Below are 12,005 nucleotides of genomic sequence, written 5' to 3'. Positions count from 1 at the left end.
ACCCCTTCCCAAAGTATTCCTAACACTTCATTTTCTAACTGCTACTGAACATAAACTAAGCTGCTGTTATTTCTAAGAATCAGCTCAAGAGCCCATCTTGACGTAATGAGGTCAGCACTGCTTTTCCCATGTCCATTATTTTGAATTTCTAGGTTGCAATTTTTCTGCTGTTTTCTCACCTTGTCACTTAGTAGCATATGGTTGTTTTGCAGCTCTTCACAGATAACCCTTCCATTTTTAATCAGCATATCCTCATGCTACCAGGAGGTTTGTCACATTTATTACCCACTCATTTGCCAGGTAATTTACCAAGTCCACTGAACATCGCAGCCTTCAACACTCATCCCTCTCATACTGCCCTGGTGAACTCCCTCCATTGTGAAAGATTGCTGCTTATTTCCACATTTTATTTTCCATCCTTTAATCATTCATCCACTCCTTGTCATATGAGAGTTTATATTCCTGGAGAACCTTTGGGGAAGCAGCTTGCTTCAAGGCCCTTCAGTAGGATAAGCAGGCGCTTGTATGCACCGAGTCTTTCTTGTCTACATACTTGATGGCTGCTTCAAAGACCTCTAACAGAGTTTCCAGCAAGAAGGCAACATGGGAGGAGGAAAGGGAGAGAGAGGGTGAAAGTGCCAGTATTACCTCCCTTCTACCAGACAGCCCAGTGGGTATAGAGTTTGTCTAGGATGCTGAAAGACTCTTCTTCATTGCCTCCTCTCTCTAAAGGGATTTGATATTGTATCTCCCAGGGAAGCATCCTAACTACCAGACTATTAGCTTAACTTGTATTTTCTCACAGCTTTTCTTGTTAGGTATCTTCCATTTGGCTTAAAATATGCATTGACTAAGAGATACAAATTTCTAGCCTGAAGACTGTCATTTAGGTTCCTTTTTATCCATTGCTGTTTCAGTGAATATTTGGTTCCTTCAGTTGAAAGTGGAACCAATGGCAATGAAAATGACTGACAGCAGAATTGCTTACAGCCCACACATGAGGATGCTTGATTAAGAGCGAGAGATGTAGATCTGAAAAGGCTAGTGCTCGCTTTTGCAGCACTGCCATATAGAGACCTCAACCACCTTCTTCACAGTGAAGTCCAGCCTCCATCATCCACCTGCTCCTATTCCTCCCAGAGAACACCTTAATCTATTGAACAGTCTTGCTCTGTCTTCACACGCTTTGAGGGATGATGCATATGGGGAAAAGGTTGGGGACAGAACCACTGGAAGCGGGAGCAATGCAGGGATGTGTGTGCCCAGAGCTCCTGTGATGGGGAAAGGAATGGGGACCCTAACATCTAGCAGGCAAGTTGGAAGGCGAGACCCCAGAAACAGGGAGGATTACCAAATCCTGCACTGCACTTGGAGGAGAAGTTGGAAAACCCAATACAAGGAAACAGGATGGGGAGAAGGCAGGTTTGGGGCATACACAGCTCTCACGGGGGAAGGACATGCAAGTAATCCCTCAAAGAAGGACAGGACAGCAGGCAGAAAAACAGGCAAGGGGGTGTGTTGAGGGACACAAAGAGACCCTAGCTGGTGTGATGTCCTGGGAGCCCCCTGTTAATATGTCACCATGTTTGAGGCCTCTCAGTGCTCTGACAAGCTGCAAGCCAGTTTTCAGCCCCACTTTTGGCTGGAAGGAGAGGTCAGTGCCTGGGTTAGCTCTTCAGAGCATTTCCCTTTCTTGTGGATGTCACTGCTCTGAGCAAGCACATTGTGGATATCCACAACTTCTTGACCTAGCCAGATCCCAGCATGTGTTATGGACAGCTTCTCTGGCAGAGGTAGGGAAAGCAGGGATGAACTTTGCCAGGTGACTGGGGAAAAAAGGATGTGAATGAAACCAGGCAGATATAGGAGGATTATAATTAAGTCAAATGCCGGTTGATCAGCAAGGAGCTGTTTTCCCTTTGGGCTTGCAGTAATGGTGTAAAGCTCTGGACAGGAGTAGAGGAGTGCTTGCCCAGCTCAGCTCTCTGGCACTCCTATACTTAGGACCTTGAAGATGGGAATTCAGTCACAAATCTCTCTTGCCTAGGTAAAACAAAGCACTTGCACTTATCCTACAAAGACTACTCCTGCTGTGTTCCCCAAAGATGAGCTAGGCCTAGTAAGATTTTTTTCTGTATCTGATGTCTGTGATAAAGCTAGAAAACCTTAGTAGGCTATTAGCTGACACAGTGATACTCTAATGCACTTTGTAATTCACTTTTTATTCATGAGGCCTGGCAGCTGTTTCCAAAATGTGCTTCAGGACTGCATGGTCTCTGTGGAGAGGTTTCTTCTTGCTGTGTCAGGTACTTTGGGTATTGAGAGACAATGATTAAAATGTTTGTCCATGGCAGCTTTCCTCTGTGTTTTTAAGAAGGCAGAAGAGAGCGGTAAGCTATTGCCCAGACAGAGTCAGGAACTTGGCTTCAGGACTCTTTTACTAAACCCTTTGGCCTCAGATAATAATTTGGACCTAACTACTTCTCCTGTTGGTGCTATGATTTCTTCAGATATACTCAACAGTCTTGGAAATTGCCTGGTCCAAGCAGCTCTCTGAGTGCCACAAGGCTGCTTCTGTTTAACTCTCCAGTCACTGCACTTGCCAAGTGGCCAGTTCTGGGAACAGCCTTGTGATGGCTGGGAGCTGCTCAGATGGGGGCAAAAGCCCCTTGACTTGGAAAGGACTTTCAGCAGTGGAGAGGGTTTCTGATCCATGCCGGCTGAAGCTAATAGGAAGATCTGCACTGAATTCAGGATGTGCTGGCTCACATCGGGTAGGATTTTGGCAGCTTGCATGGCTGTCAGATTGCGATGTGGTGCGCCTTCAGTGGCAGACAGGAACTAGGGAAGAGGAGCAGATTGTGGCCTGCCAGGCAGCTGGGCAGTAGCCTGGTGCAGTAGGAAGGATCAGACTTAGTTGAGAACACAAACTATTGTAATGATGAAGGGGGAGGTGGGTAGAAGCCATGAAATACTAGCCTTGTCTTTAGCATGTTTTTCTGACTGTGGTCTGAGAAAAAAATCCATTGGAAAGATGAAGAATGTAACACCTGAGAAATGCCTGACCTCTGCCTAGCAATTTTTGCATATCTAGGGTTTAGGAGGAGGGGGAAACTTCGTTAGAAATGCTAGCTTTTCTGTAAGTGCTTGTCCTGAGTTGGAGAGGTGGCAACGAGTGCTCTGGACCAACACACAGGGTGTCATGTGTTCTCCATTCCCATGGCAGCTCAGTTAGGGCTTCTTCTAGCCAAAGTCCACTGGTCCACTGAACACAGGATCTTTGACCTTGAGCACAAGAAATCAGTCCAGGTCTATCTATGGGTCTCCTGTATAAGCGCACTTCCCATACTTTGACCAGAACACATCTACCATAGCTCACAGGTGTTGTTTTTAAGTGGGCCTGCGGCTCTAAAACAGGCTACTTTCAGTTGCTGCCGATGCAGCCTCCCTACGGTTTTGGGCACCTCCAAAGGTTTTTCTAGCCGTCCTCTTACCTGTCACAAATAATCAAAAGTCTGGGTCTGCATCCACATGTAAACTTACCTGTGAGAGACACGCAACGCTTTACTGGGAAGCAGACTCCATGCTGGATCAGGTGAGCAGTCCTTTCCTCCGTGTGTGTGACAACCCTTTGGTGGCAGACAGAGGGGCTACTCTCGCTGTGGGTCGGAGAGTGTTGCAAGCCAGCAGCGCGGAGAGGCGCGGTGGGAAAGACATGCAGGGCTGGTTAGCTGCAGAGGAGAAACGCCCTTGTAAGCCATGTGGAGGATTTTTTTCCCCTCCCATGAAGTAAAACGAGAGAAAAGGGAGGGAGGCTCCTACACTGACCCAACGATTCTGGGGGTGATTAGGTCTGTTGTGGTCAGTTTGGTCACCAACAACAGGTCTGTAGGACTTAGTCTGAGAGACCCTTTACCTGCAGGATGGGCTGTATGCTCTGCAAAGTGCTTTGGCCCACAGAGAGTAAAGCCACGAGAGCCAGGGTGAGGCAGCACGTAGCCAGGCGGTGCGGGGAGCGGAGCTGCACCAGCGCTGAGGGAGCAGCAGTCACAGCCTGGGACCTCCTGGATCGTTGTCACCCCCCAGGTCACCCCTGCGGACCCTCTCTTCTCACAGCCTGAGCGCTTGTCACGGAGACACCTGGGCAAGGAGCCGGCTTGTCCCAGCTCTCCAGCCGGGATCCGACCCAGCTGCTTGTGGTACCGTTCGCACAGCCCCGCACCCGCGGCCGGCGAAGAGGCGCCGCGGGCCCTACGCGGGCGGGCGGGAAGGGCGAGGGCTCCCCCTGCTGGTGGCTGCCGCGAACCGCAGCGGGCAGCTGCGCGCGCTGCTCGCGGAAGGGCGCCCGCAGCCGGCAGCGGCCGGGCCCTGGGTCGGCCCCGCGGCCCGACGCCGGCCTGCGGAACAGCCCCCGTCTGGAAGCCAGCGCTGGGAGCCCAGCTCGCCCCGACCCCATCTGCTCTCCCCGCTGCAGGCCAGGCAGAGCCGAGCGGTGAGGTGCTGAGAGGAGAGCCGGGGCAGAGCAGCTCGCCAGAGCCAGGACGTCTCTCTTCCCAGCCCGCGGTTCCTTCATGCCCCGTCGCTGCCTTCTCTCTACACGCAGCCCTCTCCCTTTGGTTGGTTTCTCTGTTTTCTTCCTCCCCTCTGCTACTGTCACCCCCTTTCTCCTCGGTCCCTGTGTGAAGAATAGCCGCTGGCTGAACACCTCTCCTCTCGGCTGTGGCTATTGCATCTAAACGCATGTTAAAACCAAGGGGCGAAACCCCAAGCTCAGGGCTGTGCTGACGGCATTGACTGTGATGCTCTTGGCAGCAGTTTCCGATAATCCCCCCTCCCCAAAAGCTGTCATCCACTTTTAGCATCCAGGAGGCTGTTTGTTCCCACGGGCAAGAAAAATGCTGTTATCTCCCCGCTCTTCTACCTGCAGAGCTGGACATGGCCCCGCTACCTCACAGCTAGGTGAAAAGCTTGGCCCTTGGGATACAAGGACAGGCAGTTGTTCTGCAGTTGTTTGTGCTTTTTTTCCCAGGAGTGTGGTCATTTTGGGGAGAATAATCTTGTGTGAGTCATTTCATGCCTCTGTCTCAAGTTCCCAGTGAGGAGAATGGGCACAGGAACTCCAGTTTCCTTGCGAAATGTTTCAAAGTCTGCTTATAAAAAAACTAATATAGGAACAGTGCTCTCTGCTAATGAAAAACATTGTGTAGGAACAGTGTTACTGCTAGCCTCATGGAAAGAAATGGGGCAGCCACACACCTGGGGGCTGTGTTGAAGCCCAGGTTATTGTAATAAACTGTTCTTTGCAGGCCTGAATGCTGTCTGCTGGGAAAAAGATCCTGTTGCTTACAATTATAGTTTTTAATCTATATGGCCACATGTTATTTCAAGCATAAAAGTTGCAATTTGTTTCTTTAAGAAATCAGGGCTGATTGATTTATCTTTGGTTTTGCAGCTGCGTTTCTGAGGGGTAACTGTGTGTTTCTCAGCTAGTAAATGCCATTAATATTACATAGCTGTCATGATAAAGAAGAAAGCATGCTGGTAGTTTTGGCAGAAGTTCCCTGGTAAAAGAAAGCATGTAATGCTCTTATTGCATGATTTCCCTATTCTCCTCTTGCTTCACGTCTTCCACAGATGCAGGCTGGAGATGAAAAGGATTGCACATCCTGGTTTTCTTGCAAAACCCACTCTCTTCTCAAGAATGCTCCTTTACTTTTTGTAAGTGGCAGCTCTCCTCAATCCCTGTTTCTCCTCCTACCTTTTTATGGTTGTAAAGTGTTTTAGATGTGTAGTGTGGTTGTCATAGGCCATTTTCCTCCCGCTGTGCTGAATCAAGGCTGTAGACAGCAGAGCTTCTTCTCAGCAGGTGGAATCAGCTATCAAGTGATAAGAAATGTGCAGTCCCTGTTTTTTACATCCACTGTTGTGGACTAATGGATATGGTCGCTAATCTTAAAGCAGCAGCAGATGCAGAACATACCCTGGCTGTGCCTTAGTGTTTCTTGGGATGAAGTTTTCAGTTGTTCAGCTGGGCATAAGGTGGTGGTGGGGTCAGTTTAACCTATAAGCATCATCTGTAAAATTGCTGCTGCAAGTGTTCCTAAGCTAAAAGAAAACTGCTGACTGTTTTTTAACGCTTCCGGTGAAGTTATGTAAGCATGAAAACAATGCTGGAATGTATTGTTTGTATACGAACAGTTGGAAACTTGGTTTGCTCACAGGATTTATAAAACAGAGCTTTTGGCACATGTAGGAGGTTCTTTCCTAGGGGCAGCTGGCAGCTCACTGGACCCAAGGAGCAGCTGGGTGCAGTGTGGGGCTGCTGCCGCTGCCTGGGACCCCAAATTTGCAGCCACACCAAGCACATCAATTAAGAAGAAAGGACAACAGGAGGAGGTGTATCCCCTGTAGGCCTGTGCCCCAACAAAGTCCTAAAGGCCAGCCCGTTCTTCCTCCTGTATATGTTCATTGCCATCAGTATCAAATTCTTTCAGCCCTTTTCCTACAGCAGGCTTAGAGCTGAAGTGCTCAGCTGTATTCAGTTGAGCAAGCTGAAAAAGAACAAACAGTTTGATGAGTGGTGAAAAATTTGTCCTTACAGATTTACTCCAGGGCAAGCAGAGTAAAGCCAAGACACAGGATTTGGTAATGGGGTTTACGTAGTACGCTCTAGTCTTCCCAGCAACAAGCAGCAAGAATCAGAGACAAAACTGCATTTCCCTGCTGCTGGGAGCTCATCCTTCTCCTGCACCTGTCTTGCTTCTGCTAAAAGGAAATATGGATCAGCAAAGCTGGGGGTACCACCAAAAACTGATTCCACTCCTACCTTCAAAATGAAGGTGAGCGAATGCCAACAGGTAGCCTGCCAAGCTAGTGTCTTTCTCTGATGAACTTTGCTTCTTTCATCCTCATTATCTTTCTGCTTGTAAGACATATTTTGAGAATCTAATTCTTGCACTTGATGCCTAGTGACCAAATGCAATTTCCTGAAGTCCTGCTAATGCCGTGGTGGGAAAGAGGCAGTATAATAACTTAACGGTAGCAACTCATGCAGAGTCCTGCCTGTCCTGCCGACAGCTGCAGCACTTCGCACCATCACTACTGCCATAGCGACATGAGGTTGTTCCTTGTCCTATGTAATGTTTGCAAATGCTGCAGCCCAGAAAGGAGGACTCAGGGTAATTAAACACTGAGGTCTTTCTCTCTGCTCAGCCAATGCAAGTTATTTCAGGTTCCCTAGCTGCTCTTCTCGGGGAGCCCATTGGCTGCACCACGAGGAACCAAAAGGCCTGTCAGGAGGCCAAAGGCGATGCAGTCAGCAAGGCTGGTCCAGAGATCACATTGACACTCAAGGGGACAGCTTGACACACATCATCTCGTCTTCCTGCTGGGCTCATCCTTCAGAGCAAAATGGCCCCTTTGGCCACCTCTGACAGATCGCATTCCTCTGCCCCACAGAGCTCTCAGCATTTGAAGCCAGGTTGAAAAGGCTCATCAGTCCCACAAGTACTTCGCAGTCAGTGCATAGCCAGCACCGTGCAGTATTACAGAGCACAGAACAAATGTGTGTCTAATTGCAACTGGGAAGCTTTACGCTTTCCTACAACCATTTTGTTCATCTGAGCAGTAGCTGTGGAGCAGCTTCATAAAACCTAACACCATAGGTCTGAAATAAATGTTTTTGTGTGTATCCGCATTGCCAAGGTGAGTAGATTATTAATTATGCAAAACCAGCAGTTATCTTGAGCGTGTGGTCCACACCAGGCCAGCTAGCCCAGGTTGGAAGCACTGTTAAAACCTGATGTGAACGTGGAGAGGTGACATGGAAAGAGGCTGCTCCTGCTTAAAAGTTTGTTTTAATGCTGTAGTGAAGGCACGCTCAGGATGAGTTCCCCTGACTTCTTACCCTCCTCCTCTGGCCCAGTTCCCCTTGGGGGTGAGAAGCCTGTCCTCCATGAAAGCCTAACCTCAAGTGATCCCAGGCTCCAGCGCTCCCCCAGACCTCTGTAGTGGTGTGTTCAGCGTCTTTCCAGCAGCCTGGGGGAGATGAATGGGAGCAACAGTGAGAGCAGAGAAGTTGCCTGATGTTGCCAGGCCCTCTGTGCACACAAACCTGAGGGAGGAAGGCATCAAAGAGCTCCGATCTCAATTTCTGGTCAGCGGAGAATAGTGCCTGACATGCTTTGTTATGCACTGACCTGAACCACCTGCTGGAAGTGCTTGTTCTGCCTGCCTGCTGTAAGGCGCCGGAGATGCTTCAAGGGGGCACCACCAATTATAAATGTGTGGCACCTTGCACAATTCAGATGAACTTTCCTGATGCTCTCACAGCTGTTGCAGTATGAAGCTATCAAATAATAATAGTAACAGCACTCTGATCTCTCACAGGAAACAGAGTAATGTTGCAGACTCTTGCCTAAAAGTACAAGGATTAGATCATGAACTAAGAGCTGTTTGGGCCCAGGGTGGCCTGGAGTCATTCTAGCCTCCTGCAAAGTACATCTGAGGGTCAAGTCTTAACTGGCCGGTTTATGTGAGGAGCACAGAATTCTTCTCTTTCCATCCAGGGCTGCTTGTGTCACAGCGCGCTTTTTTAATCTCCCTTTTGTTTATCCCTTTGCAGAAAGGGATAGGCAGAAATCCACCTCTACAACTATTTTTCAGTAGCTTCTAGTGCTCAGTGGTTTATCATCTGAGCTTACCTCCTTCCAAAATAGTGCTGTACTTACAGTTTCAACCTTAAAGTATTTCTCCATACTGGATACGCCCTGGCCTTGTCTCTCCTTTGAGTTATCATCTTCCCCGCAAGGGACTTGCCTGTTAACGTTTCAGAGCTGACATTAATGGGGCTGACCTGGACTGCCTGCCCGGGTGAGTCAGCAGAGCAGGAGTGCTTCTGCCCGGGCTTCACATCATCAGTCCGCAGAGCCACTTGTATTGATTGACACAAAGCCTGCCTGGCTGTGCCCAGCACTAAATGCATAGGAGGGAAAGGCCGGGGCACGGGCAGAAGCATTTTTTCCTGGCCCCCATCTATCGAGATACTGTAGTTATGCTTTGTGGGGATGTGTGTTCAACACACAAGCTTTGATATACTGGACTACTAAAAGTAAGGACTGCTTTTATTCGCAGCCAAGTTTCGTGGGGTCAGAGTGGCGCAATACGTTTGTACTGTGCTACTTTTGGTGTAACGAGCCCTGCGTGCCCTCGGCTGTGCTGGCCCCATCATTCCCTTGCTAGAGCTATGTGCTCCATGTGCTCCCAGCCAGGCTGGCTGACCGGGGCTCGTGACCCACTGCTGTCAGTCTGGGGACCCTTGCCACCCTCGGCTGGCAAGGCAGAGTCCGTGCAACTGGCCAGCCTTTGTAGACAGGCCCAAGGCAACAAACCAGCATCCAGCTTCAGCGTTACGAGTAACAAACTGTACCGGGTGCAGCTCTTCTGTGGGTTCAGACCTGATTTGCCAACTGCATCACGCCACTTGGAGTTGGAGCAGCTGGAAGATGGGACGTGATGGGATGTGATCTGCCTCTGAGGGAGAGGGGTATGCATCCTTCACTCAAAATCCTCCACTCTGGCTTTTCTATGCTTTTCTGCTGAGGAAGCCTGTGTGGTACCTGCTGCTTGCACCCACTGGGTGGAGCAGCTCCCTGCTTATTGCCTGCTGGCTGCACTTCCCTGTCCAGAAAGGCTGGGGTCCAAAAATCACAAAAAAAAGCAGAGACGAGGAAGGGACAAGGCAACAGTGAATGAAGAGCTGCTTCTGGCCAGCTAGGGACAAAGCTGAATTTTACCAGAAAAAAAGGCTAGCAAATGTCTCTGTATAAAAACAAGGTGGGAAAACCAGTATCCATTAACAGCTATCGCTTAATCAGGACTGAAGGGGCCACTTCAGGGCCTCGAAGTCCCATAAACTCTGTATTTAAAAACAAACACGCAAACATAAAAGCCCAAATCTTCCCAAATGTTACCTTTGCAAGCCCCGTGACAGCAGTAACTTAGTGCTGTAGCAGTAAGGCAGAGCATCCGTCAGAAAGGGCTCCACGGCTGTGAAAAGAGCTAGTCAAGATAGTTTAATCCAAATAATTTTCTGTAAAATTTGGCTATTAAGGTGAATATTTCGGGGGGGGTGGGGGGGGTGTTAAATTTTTATTTTAGTAACAAATTTAAAAGTAAACAAAGCAAAGAAAATAAAAGCATTTTGACAGGAAATAGTTTAAAAATCTGAATTTAGGGGGTTTGCTTCATTTATTTGCTTGATAACCCCCTGATTCCTCCACTTATTCTCCACTTCAGGCAAAAGATTGCAGGGAAATTTTTAAAATGTTGGCTCCCTAAGAAAAATCAACTTGAATATGTTTTCTTCATCTTTGTTGTGGTTACTACTACAAAAGAATGAACAAATTCAAAACATATTTCTTCTTTCCACAGTAGGGGAAGGAGGACACCCCCACATGCATTCTGTCACAGACAGCAGCATTTAAAGGATGCTCAGGAGGTTTTTACAATTTCTTTTCTTTCTTTTCCCCTGGAGCTTCATGAAGCATCTAGAGAAGAGCCCAATGGGAGTGAATGATGCCGCAGCCACCACCAGCTCCATCCCACGGAGAGGGTGTCCAGCAGAGAAACACAAAAGCGCAACTCAGGATCCCCGGGGCCTGCTGAGCACTGCAGGATCAGTGGTAAGGAAGTTAATCTACATCGTTGTTAAAGAAATGGCACTCCCCTTATCCCTTTCTTTGTCTGGGTAGCAGCTATGCATCTATTATATATAGATCTCTTGGACCAGTCGTCTCTTCTTCCAGACCTTTCCACTGAAGCAGATCTAGCCACAGGAGGGACAACAGCCCCGTGGGGGAAAGCCTACCCTATTTTACTCTGGTCCCCAGTGGAAGTGAGGGTCCCCTGAACTCACACTCTTCTTATACATTTACTACTCTGCTTTGCTGAGAGATGCCTGTACCTCCTGTAGGGACCTGCAGTAGATGTCTGTGCGACGGACAGGCTGATAGGGTGAGTTCGTTCCTGTGACTGTCAACATGGAAAACTGGTCTCTGCATCAGCCCAGTCCCAATGAGATGGCTGTCTCTTTGAGGACTAGGTCAAATTTCTCTGGTCTGAGACAAGACGAGATGGTAAAGCTCTGCCTACAGGAGCCCATCAGTGTGGCTCAGCTGAAAAAATATCTTCATGTCTCATTAAAAAGGTATAGGTATCAAAGTCTCTGAGGTGCTATGAGTCTTCATTAACACCAGTGCATGTTCTGGGTCCAAAGCAAAAACTGTCTCCCCGTTATTCTCCCAAACCCCCATGTTTCTGGGATCTGCTGTGGCAGAAGGACCACAGAAGACGAGAGGACATCTGGAACAAGAACATACTTTAGCATCAGGAGTGCTGCTGCTGGATTCTTCTGGCCTAGAGATGGAAAAAACAGAATCATTTTCCCTTCCTTCACCATTGCAATTTTTTTGCAGTGCCCAGTGCAAGCCAAAGAGCTGTCAGTCCCTTTCTCAGTTAAACTTCCAGCTTCCAATATGACCTGACCTGTTCCCTATCCCTTTTATGCTGTAGGAAGTTCTAGTAACATGGGAGGAAATCCAACCTACCTACAGCTTTGATCTAAGCCATTTCAGAACAGGGAAAAAGCTAAAAGCATTTCTTTAGCTGGGGTGATCAAAGTGGAGACCATGGCAAAGATCCGTTCTATGCTTTGAAAAAATGTTTGGTGTAACTTAGTTGCACGTTTTTGTACTGCAACACATTATGACTTCTGGAGGTGGATTTTCCTGAGGAGGGAAGTAGGAGGTAGACATAACTCATTAATGGTCTTTACTGGAGTGATTGAACACGTGAATGGAGTTATACCAGCAGTAGGATGGCAGGCCCATGAAAAGACAACAACTTTTAGTAACCTGTAACTGAAGGAGGCAGAATGTGCTGAAACCAGGGGAAATGGCATATCAGGGTGCTGTGTAGGAGCTCGACTACCCAAGACAGGGAGGGAG

The 12,005-nt window shown here is 48.4% G+C and overlaps 1 long non-coding RNA gene across 1 annotated transcript; it reads left to right on the top strand.

Annotated features, from left to right (window-relative positions):
• The first annotated feature begins 4,396 nt into the window (after positions 1–4,396).
• On the top strand, positions 4,397–11,168 carry LOC140653511 (uncharacterized). Its single transcript, XR_012043137.1, has 3 exons — positions 4,397–4,616; positions 10,535–10,682; positions 10,806–11,168. It is a non-coding gene; the product is annotated as an uncharacterized lncRNA (long non-coding RNA).
• Positions 11,169–12,005: the final 837 nt, after the last annotated feature.

This window comes from Ciconia boyciana, chromosome 6 (assembly GCF_034638445.1).
Source record: "Ciconia boyciana chromosome 6, ASM3463844v1, whole genome shotgun sequence".
NCBI classification, from domain to species: domain Eukaryota; kingdom Metazoa; phylum Chordata; class Aves; order Ciconiiformes; family Ciconiidae; genus Ciconia; species Ciconia boyciana.
This window is presented reverse-complemented; position numbering and strand designations above follow the sequence as displayed.